At 39.1% G+C, this 11157-nt stretch overlaps 1 long non-coding RNA gene across 1 annotated transcript; it reads right to left on the reverse strand.

Annotated features, from left to right (window-relative positions):
- Nucleotides 1-8765: 8765 nt before the first annotated feature.
- LOC124650459 lies at nucleotides 8766-10496 on the reverse strand. Its single transcript, XR_006987008.1, has 3 exons — nucleotides 10379-10496; nucleotides 10170-10276; nucleotides 8766-9882 (listed from the first exon to the last, which is right to left on the reverse strand). It is a non-coding gene; the product is annotated as an uncharacterized LOC124650459 (long non-coding RNA).
- Nucleotides 10497-11157: the final 661 nt, after the last annotated feature.

Here is an 11157-nt window from a genome sequence, read left to right on the forward strand (position 1 = left end):
CCTCTTTTGCTATGTTGGATGAATTTCTTTGATCCATTAATGTCCAGTAGCTTTATGCAATGTCCGAAGTGTTAAGAATGATTGTGTCACCTCTGAACATGTGAATTTTTATTATGCACTAACCCTCTAATGAGTTGTTTCGAGTTTGGTGTGGAGGAAGTTTTCAAGGATCAAGAGAGGAGTATGATGCAATATGATCAAGGAGAGTGAAAGCTCTAAGCTTGGGGATGCCCCGGTGGTTCACCCCTGCATATATTAAGAAGACTCAAGCGTCTAAGCTTGGGGATGCCCAAGGCATCCCCTTCTTCATCGACAACATTATCGGGTTCCTCCCCTGAAACTATATTTTTATTCCGTCACATCTTATGCACTTTGCTTGGAGCGTCGGTTTGTTTTTGTTTTTTTGTTTTGTTTGAATAAAATGGATCCTAGCATTCACTTTATGGGAGAGAGACACGCTCCGTTGTAGCATATGGACAAATATGTCCTTAGGCTCTACTCATAGTATTCAAGGCGAAGTTTCATCTTCGTTAAATTGTTATATGGTTGGAATTGGAAAATGCTACATGTAGTAACTCTAAAATGTCTTGGATAATTTGATACTTGGCAATTGTTGTGCTCATGTTTAAGCTCTTGCATCATATACTTTGCACCCATTAATGAAGAAATACTTAGAGCTTGCTAATTTGGTTTGCATATTTGGTTTCTCTAGAGTCTAGATAACATCTAGTATTGAGTTTTGAACAACAAGGAAGACGGTATGGAGTCTTATAATGTTTACAATATGTCTTTTATGTGAGTTTTGCTGCACCGGTTCATCCTTGTGTTTGTTTCAAATAACCTTGCTAGCCTAAACCTTGTATCGAGAGGGAATACTTCTCATGCATCCAAAATCCTTGAGCCAACCACTATGCCATTTGTGTCCACCATACCTACCTACTACATGGTATTTCTCCGCCATTCCAAACTAAATTGCTTGAGTGCTACCTTTAAAATTCCATCATTCACCTTTGCAATATATAGCTCATGGGACAAATAGCTTAAAAACTATTGTGGTATTGAATATGTACTTATGCACTTTATCTCTTATTAAGTTGCTTGTTGTGCGATAACCATGCTTCAGGGACGCCATCAACTATTCTCTGTTGAATATCATGTGAGTTGCTATGCATGTCCGTCTTGTACGAAGTTAGAGAGATCTACCACCTTCATGGTTGGAGCATGCATATTGTTAGAGAAGAACTTTGGGCCGCTAACTAAAGCCATGATTCATGGTGGAAGTTTCGGTTTGGACATATATCCTCAATCTCATATGAGAATAATAATTGTTGCCACATGCTTATGCATTAAAGAGGAGTCCATTATCTAGTTGTCCATGTTGTCCCGGTATGGATGTCTAAGTTGAGAATAATCAAAAGCGAGAAATCCAAAATGCGAGCTTTCTCCTTAGACCTTTGTACGGGCGGCATGGAGGTACCCCATTGTGACACTTGGTCAAAACATGTGCATTGCAAAGATCCAGGTAGTCCAAGTTAATTAGGACAAGGTGCGGGCACTATTAGTATACTATGCATGAGACTTGCAACTTGTAAGATATAATGTACATAACTCATATGCTTTATTACTACCGTTGACAAAATTGTTTCATGTTTTCAAAATAAAAGCTCTAGCACAAATATAGCAATCGATGCTTTCCTCTTTGAAGGACCATTCTCTTTACTTTTATGTTGAGTCGGTTCACCTATCTCTCTCCACCTCAAGAAGCAAACACTTGTGTGAGCTGTGCATTGATTCCTACATACTTGCATATTGTACTTGTTATATTACTCTATGTTGACAATTATCCATGAGATATACATGTTACAAGTTGAAAGCAACTGCTGAAACTTAATCTTCCTTTGTGTTTCTTCAATATCTTTACTTTGATTTATTGCTTTATGAGTTAACTCTTATGCAAGACTTATTAATACTTGTCTTGAAGTACTATTCATGAAAAGTCTTTGCTTTATGATTCACTTGTTTTCTCATGTCATTACCATTGTTTTGATCGCTGCATTCACTACATATGTTTACAAATAGTATGATCAAGGTTATGATGGCATATCACTTCAGAAATTATCTTTGTTATCGTTTTACTGCTCGGGACGAAGCGGAACTAAGCTTGGGGATGCTTGATACGTCTCCGACGTATCGATAATTTCTTATGTTCTATGCCATATTATTGATGATACCTACATGTTTTATGCACACTTTATGTCATATTCGTGCATTTTACGGAACTAACCTATTAACAAGATGCCGAAGTGCCGGTTCCTGTTTTACTGCTGTTTTTGGTTTCAGAAATCCTAGTAACGAAATATTCTCGGAATTGGACGAAACGAAGACCCAGGGGCCTATTTTTCCACGGAGCTTCCGGAAGACCGAAGAACATACGAAGTGGGGCCACGAGGTGGCGACACCACGTGGCGGCGCGGCCAAGGGGGCCCGCGCCGCCCTATGGTGTGGCCCCCTCGTCGGCCCCGACTACTGCCCTTCCGCCTACTTAAAGCCTCCGTCGCGAAACCCACGATGCGAAAAACCACGATACGGAAAACCTTGCGAGACGCCGCCGCCGCCGATCCCATCTCGGGGGATTCGGAGATCTCCTCCGGCACCTGCCGGAGAGGGGATTCATCTCCCGGAGGACTCTACACCGCCATGGTCGCCTCCGGAGTGATGAGTGAGTAGTTCACCCCTGGACTATGGGTCCATAGCAGTAGCTAGATGGTTGTCTTCTCCTCATTGTGCTTCATTGTTGGATCTTGTGAGCTGCCTAACATGATCAAGATCATCTATCTGTAATACTCTATGTTGTGTTTGTCGGGATCCGATGGATAGAGAATACCATGTCATGTTAATTATCAAGTTATTACATATGTGTTGTTTATGATCTTGCATGCTCTCCGTTACTAGTAGAGGCTCTGGCCAAGTTTTTACTTTTAACTCCAAGAGGGAGTATTTATGCTCGATAGTGGGTTCATGCTGCATTGACACACGGGACGGTGTGAGAAAGTTCTAAGGTTGTGTTGTGCTTGTTGCCACTAGGGATAAAACATTGGCGCTATGTCAGAGGATGTAGTTGTTGATTACATTACGCACCATACTTAATGCAATTGTACTGTTGCTTTGCAACTTAATACTGGAGGGGTTCGGATGATAACTCTGAAGGTGGACTTTTTAGGCATAGATGCGGTTGGATGGCGGTCTATGTACTTTGTCGTAATGCCCAATTAAATCTCACTATACTTATCATGTCATGTATGTGCATTGTTATGCCCTCTCTATTTGTCAATTGCCCGACTGTAATTTGTTCACCCAACATGCTTTTATCTTATGGGAGAGACACCTCTAGTGAGCTGTGGACCCGGTCCATTCTTTAATACTTGAAATACAAATCTGCTGCAATACTTGTTTTACTTGTTTTCTCTGCAAACAATCATCTTCCACACAATACGGTTAATCCTTTGTTACGGCAAGCCGGTGAGATTGACAACCTCACTTGTTTCGTTGGGGCAAAGTACTTTGGTTGTGTTGTGCGGGTTCCACGTTGGCGCCGGAATCTGCGGTGTTGCGGCGCACTACATCCCGCCGCCATCAACCTTCAACGTGCTTCTTGACTCCTACTTGGTTCGATTAAACCTTGGTTTCTAAGCGAGGGAAACTTGCCGCTGTGCGCATCACACCTTCCTCTTGGGGTTCCCAACGGACGTGTCAACTACACGCATCAAGCAAATTTCTGGCGCCGTTGCCGGGGACCTGAAGAAAAGTTACACCACAGAGATCTCTAACTCCCACGTCAACTTTGCGCCAGAAGCATGATATTACAAGTCAAAAAATAAATGATCATAGAGGTTTTAGTTGACTGGTTATAGTCATAACATGGTATAAGCATGTGCCAAGTCAACCCAATAAAGCATCAAAGCAGAATACCACAATATTATGCTTTTATGATGGAAACAATACATGATTCTTTTAATGACACATTATGCACTCTCAGCTATTTGAGACAAGTCATGCTAGAACAATAAATACTAAGTATATGATAAGAATAACATCCAACATGACATGCCAAAGTCTATGTCACAGTCTAGACAAGCTTTCTTTTGTATCACTATAGGCATGAAACATTTTACATGTCTCCAACACCAATCAACTTATTTGAAATAGCTCTCAGATATGAAATAAATTATGGACCAGAGAGATAGTCATACATAAATAAAGAATACTAACGATCCCTGAACAAAATTCAAGTGAAAGAGCAAGAGCTAAACGCAGTACTAGAAAACTAGAACACTTGCAGAACAATAACAGCGAAAACTAGAGCGTTCTATGCAATCAAAACGGAGCGGGTCTTTCTCCAAAACAAATATGCTGTGATCCAACATATTCTACAACAAACAAAACAAAACATAACATAAAACAAAAATAAAGATGCTCCAAGAATAACACATAGCGTATGAAGCAATAAAAATATGGCGCATAGAGAGATGACATGTTGCTTTGTTGATGAAGAGGGGATGCCTTGGGCATCCCCAAGCTTTGACACTTGTACCTCTTGTTTCTTGGGGAGAAAGGTAATCCCCAATATTGAGCTTTTGTGCATTCTTAATCTCATCGCATCATTCTTCTCTCCCTACACTTAAAAACTTCCTTCATACAAAACTTCACACAATTATTTATTAGCAGCATTAGTTCAATCAAAATAAACAAATACACTTGGGTTCAGTTCTAACATATATCAAACATCTATTAAAGCATTAGCTACTATAGAAACCTTTTAAAAATCTCTTTGATCAAAAGAACTCAAAAAGAAAGAGATTAAGAAGCAAATGCAAATAGTGCGGAAATCTGTCAAAACAGAACATGAGGTAAAGATCGATTGTTTAGAAAATCTTATGTTGCTCATATCGAAAAGTAGTCAACTAAAGAAAGTTATATAATAACCTGGGGCATATTCATAAACAACGTCAGCTCAAAATTTCGCTCTGGCTATTTTTACGAATTTTTATGGTGACAGCACAGATCTGTTTTCAGGACAACAACTTCCCCAAATCTTACTTTCTTCCTATTAGAGGCTATTCTTGGCACAAAAAAAAATGATAAGGAGAGGTTATTATTGAGGTAATAACTTCCAGGACTCAACAAAAGAAAAATTACAGTAATAAAACATGGGTTATCTCCCAAGAGTGTTTTTCTTTAACGCCTTTGAGCTAGGCACAGAAAAAGAGCTAACATCAAGTATTATCAAGTGAAGAAACATCAACATCATAATTTGTTGTAATAATAGAGTCATAAGGTGACTTATTTATTTTTCAAGGGAAGTGTTCCATACCTTTGTTGAGTGAGAATTGATATTTTATAATCCCATCTCTCATATCAATAGCAGCACTAACAGTTCTAAGAAACGATCTTCGCAAAATAATTGGACAAGAAGCATTGCACTCAATATAAAAAACATCAAAATCAAAGGGGACAAGGTTATTCCTAACCATAATAAGAACATTATCAACTCTCCCCAAAAGGTTTCTTTGCAGCAATATCAACAAGATGAACATCCAAATAACATTGTTTCAACGGTGGCAAATCAAGCATATCATAGATTTTTCTAGGCATAAAAGAAATACTTGCACCAAGATCACATAATGCATTGAAATCAAAGACATATATTTTCATCTTAATGATGGGATCCTAGCCACCTTGTAACTTTTTAGGAATAGAAGCTTCACGCTTTAATTTCTCTTCTCTAATTTGCATAAGAGCATTTGTAATGTGCTTCGTGAAAGCCATATTTATAGCACTGGCATTAGGACTTCTAGCAAGATTTTGTAAGAACTTAATTACTTCAGAATTATTTCAATCATCAAAATCAAAGTCATTTTTATCAAAGGTAAAAGGACTCTTATCTCCCACACTCCGAAAAATTTCAGCACACTTATCAGGAATAGTTTCAGTGGTTCTATGCAATTTTGTAGAAGGAGCGGGAATCTTCCTACACCAATTATTTTACCACTAATAGTAGGAGAGTGGATAGAATTTAAGACTTCATTACTACTGGTGGTGGTGGTGGTAAAAAATTTAGTCAAATTATTATTTCTAGCAATTTCATCTTCTCTTTCCCACCTAGCATGCAGTTCCGCCAACGTCCTAACATTTTCATCAATTCTAACTTGAATGGCATTAAAAGTTTTACGTTATTTAACATCATGAGGCATAACATTTAATTTAATAAATTCACCATCATGATTAAGGCTATGAACTTTAGAAGCAAGAATATCAATTTTTCCAAGCTTTTCCTCAACAGTTTTATTGAAAGCGGTTTGTTTACTAATAAAATCCTTAAGCATGACTTCAAGATCAGAGGATGCACTTTTATTGTTGTTGTAGGAATTACCATAAGAGTTGCCATAAGCATTACCATTATTAGAAGGATATGGCCTATAATTGTTGCTACCAAAATTATTCCTATAAGCATTGTTGTTGAAATTGTTGCTTTTAATGAAATTCACATCAACATGCTCTTCTTGGGCAACCAAAGAAGCTAACGGAATATTATTTGGATCAATATGTGCTTTACCATTAACAAGCATAGACATAATAGTATCAATCTTATCACTCAAGGAGGAGGTTTCTTCAACAACATTTACCTGCTTACCTTGTGGAGCTCTCTCGGTGTGCCATTCAGAAGAATTTATGATCATATCATCAAGTAGTTTTGTTGTAGCCCCCCTAAGTAATGGACATAAAGGTACCTCCAGCAGCTGAATCTACGAGATTTCTTGAAGAAAATTCAGTCCTGCATAAAAGGTTTGGATGATCATCAAAGTAGTCAGTCCATGAGTGGGATAATTCTTTACCAAAGATTTCATTATTTGCCAAGCTTGAGAAACATGTTCATTATCAAATTGTCTAAATTTCATTATATCACTTCTCAAGGATATAATCTTAGCAGGAGGATAATATTTTCCAATAAAAACATCTTTGTATTTAACCAAAGAATCAATACTATTTATAGGCAAAGATAACAACCAATCTTTAGCTCTCCCTCTCAAAGAGAAAGGAAACAATTTTAGTTTTATAATGTCACCATCTACATCCTTATATTTTTGCATCTAACAAAGTTCAACAAAATTATTAAGGTGAGAAGCGACATGTACAGTCAGTGGCGGAGCGTGAACAAAAGACAAGAGGGGGCAAATTCCATAGAAAATAACAAATAAGCATAAAAAAGGGGCAAGTCATATAACATATCTAATATACTATTAGATGACAATATCATGATAATATATAGGTGGACAAGTATTTTTTGCTGCTTCAAAAGAAAACAAAAGACAACTAAGTATTACCGATTAGTAGTTACAGAAATCCTCTCCGGTCCTTGTTGGCTTTGAAATCAGCAATAACATCTTCATATGAAATTTTTGAGGCAATCTCCCGCTCTATTTGCAGCAGCATGCTATCTGCCAAAAATCCATCCCCCATTCTGTTACGCAGCCTTGATTTGATAATCTTCAAGCTAGAAAATGCACGCTCTGCACTTGCTGTGGAAACTGGGAGAGTAACAAGCAATCGAAGTAACCTGTCAAGCCAATTATAAATTCTATCTCGTCATGTCTCAACAATGCAGTGACATAAAGAAGTAACGGTTGCTGGCTTCCTCAATTCTTCACAGTTTTTAGCATCCACAACAAAATGGTTGAATTGAAGCTCTAACCCATACCTCTCTTGTTGTGTAAAATCAGCCGGATAGTATTTCTCCACCATTTTGCATATTTCTTTAGCACTGAAAGATGTAAATCCATGTCTTGGTATGAGAGTAACACTAATGGATAAGAGATCCATCACTTTCTCATTGAACCTGAGATTCAATTCAGTGAGTTGGCTGTCAATTGTTGCTCGGAATATCTCCACCCGTAAATACCTTTCTATAGTAAAATGGTCAGGTTGACGACGAGCACGCCCACCACGCAGAATGTATGTTGCCTCCAAATCTGGAATATCGATGCTATGCTCCGCACAAAACTCAATAAAAGTTAGAATGAATAATTCCCATCCTTCATCTGATCTCATCTCTTCTAGAAGTACCTTTGTGGAATGCACTAAACCAACTGCATTTACTATGTCCTGCTTTTTCTTCTGTAAAGCCTTCCCAAGATCCTCACTAGTTTCCAGTATTTCTCTCATCATGCATAGGATAAATACAAACTCAAAGGAGGTCAGGTAAGTGAAAGCGGTATCACCATCAGCTCGATTTGCACCTGCCGATGAATCAGCTGCTAATTTTTCTAAAACAACTCTCACTGGATTGAACAAGTGCATAAGACTAGAAACAGAACCTAAATGGGAACCCCATCTAGTCTCTCCTGGTCGCTTTAGTGAGCGAATCTGATTGGCTCCTTGACCTGTGTCAATCTGATCAATAGCTAGCAAACGTGCAATCTCATCCACATGGGCATCATGCAACTCATCATGGCGCTTTGAAGAAGAGTCAACTGTATTTATAATAAAGAGAAGCTTCTGGAAAAATTGGGTGACAGGAACCACATCTTTTGCTGCACCAACAAGGGCAAGTTGTAGGCGATGTGCATAGCAATGAACATAATATGCATAGGGGAAATCTTTAACAAAAAGTGCTTTCAATCCATTCAACTCCCCCTTCATGTTTCTGGCCCCATCGTATCCTTGGCCTCGCATATTTTGTACATCAAATCCGTGCTTGGATATCCCTTTTGAGTGTTTTTGATTTTGTGTTGGCCACATGTATGAGATGAAAGAACCTTTCTTGTAAACAACCATGTTTATCAACAAATCTGAATACTAGTGCCATTTTCTCTCTTTTGGAGACGTCACATGTTTCATCGACAAGAATAGAATACTTGGAGTCCCCAATTTCTGATCTAATATGCTCCCTGACTTTCATAGCATAAATGCCCAAGATCTCATTTTGTATTTCATGTGAATTGTACTTGCACACTTGTGGAGCATTCCCATCAATTACAGCTGCAATATCAGGACAAAACTCTGCAAGAAGTTTTTGCATCTCAAGGAAATTTCCTCTATTTTTTGACTCTGGTCTCTCATTATGGCCTCTCAAAGCACAAGACTGAAATGTGAGCCACTTAACACATGCAATCGTTCTTTTCAGTCTTAAGCGGTCCTTCTCTTTCTCCTCGTTGCTCTTCACCTCTAAAATGTTTGCTAAATGGTTGGGCTGATTTAGTAAGGCATGGCTAGCTCTCACTGCATTGTTGTGTTGTGAGCAAGGACTTGTTCCCATGTGAGTTAAAAATGCACACTTCTTTCCATCATGAACTTTCTTCCACCTATCAAACCCTTGTGTTGTGAAGACATCAAAGCCACCTCTTTTCTTTATGTTTGTGCTGAAAAGGAAGCAAAACAGACAATATGCACGTCCACTGCTCACTGAATACTCTAGCCATGATGGAAAATGGCTGAAATAACTGTACTGAAAACGCCTTTTCTATCCTTGTATTCCGGTAGCTTTATACTTCTTTAGCTTAGGCTGCATTGGACCCAACCTCATATATGCTCTTCGAACATCATCTCTCTGGTTCGGAGGGTACTGCCACACTTGTGGACGTAACGCAGGATCTCGCTCCAAGAGATCAATTCCACGAAATATTACAGGTCCGCTTGCTTGCTGCTCTTGTCCTTCATCTTGACTGTTAGGATTTTCTTGCTCTTCTTCATCTTGCACATCTTCATCTTGTCTTTCATTTACAAATACCACCAGCCCAAGAGCATCAGGTGTGTCTTCAGCAACTTCTTCTTCATCATCTCGTTTTCTTTTAAAAAATGATTGCATCTTCTGTTGTTTTCCCATCGCTACATATAGATAATAAATTTTCATTGAGTCAGTGTAATGTATATCACTAAATTAAGTACTGCAATACTAATTTTTGATCGTGCATATGCATGTCAGTATGTAGCCTGTAGGATAAATAGGTAATATGATGTGTACGAAAAAATATCAGACAACCATTACTTCAGAACAACACTACGATGGATTCAGAAATAGTCAAATTTTAGAAATAAATACACAATTCATACTGAAATATTCAGAATTCCGAAATAACACATTGCAATTCGTACTGAAATTGGGGATCAATTACCTTAGCCTGGCGGACTGCCTCGCCGGCTGGGTGATGTCCGGTGTAGAAGACAGGAGCTGGTCGCCGGTGGCAGTGGGACGCCGCCGCGCCGGACGGAGTAGCAAAAGCTGCAAAAAAACGATGCAGAGAAGGGGATCAGAGAGGACGATCGAGGGAAGAAGAACAGAGTTGATGAGGACGGTCGGGGCAAGGACGGATGCGAATCGAACCGGGGGAGCTGAGATGTGGAGGAAGACCTAGCGATCTGCCGCCATGGAGGGCAGAGGAGAGGAGGCGACGAGGCGCAAGCAGAACAGCCGGACGGTTTGGTTCCTCCTGTGCGTGGCCAAATTGGGGACGACCAGAGGAAATTCTTTTCTCTTGGGCTGGGCTACAGTGCTGCCTAATACGTAGTATTTTTTTTGCAGATTCGAAAGGAGGGGTCGCGGCCCAGTATCGCCTCTACGACGCTCCGCCAATGTGTACAGTACTAACACATGAAAATTGCTCTTTCATAACAAGATTTAATAAAGCAGGTTTAATTTCATAGAAGGCTACTTCGGGAGCAGGTGGAGCAATAGGTGTACAAATAAAATCATTGTTGTTTGTGCTAGTAAAGTCACACAACTTAGAATTTTCAGCAGAACCCATTTTAGCAAAATTAAAACTAAGCAACAAAAATAACAGCTATAATAGAAACTATTTTTGTGTGTTTTTGATATAATGAAGCAAACAAGAAAAAATAAAATAAACTAAGCAAAACTATAACAAAGTAAAGAGATTGGAGATGAGAGACTCCCCTTGCAGAAATCTTCTTTCTCCCCGGCAACGACGCCAGAAAACAGTCTTGATGGAGCTCATTGTAACACAGACTTCACACTGTTGGGGAACCTGATGACCCACAAGTATAGGGGATCGCAACAATCTTTGAGGGAACTAAAACCCAAATTTATTGATTCGACACAAGGGGAGCCAAAGAATATTTATAAGCTTTAACAGATGAGTTGTC

Source organism: Lolium rigidum, chromosome 4, assembly GCF_022539505.1.
Source record: "Lolium rigidum isolate FL_2022 chromosome 4, APGP_CSIRO_Lrig_0.1, whole genome shotgun sequence".
Classification (NCBI taxonomy): Eukaryota; Viridiplantae; Streptophyta; class Magnoliopsida; order Poales; family Poaceae; genus Lolium; species Lolium rigidum.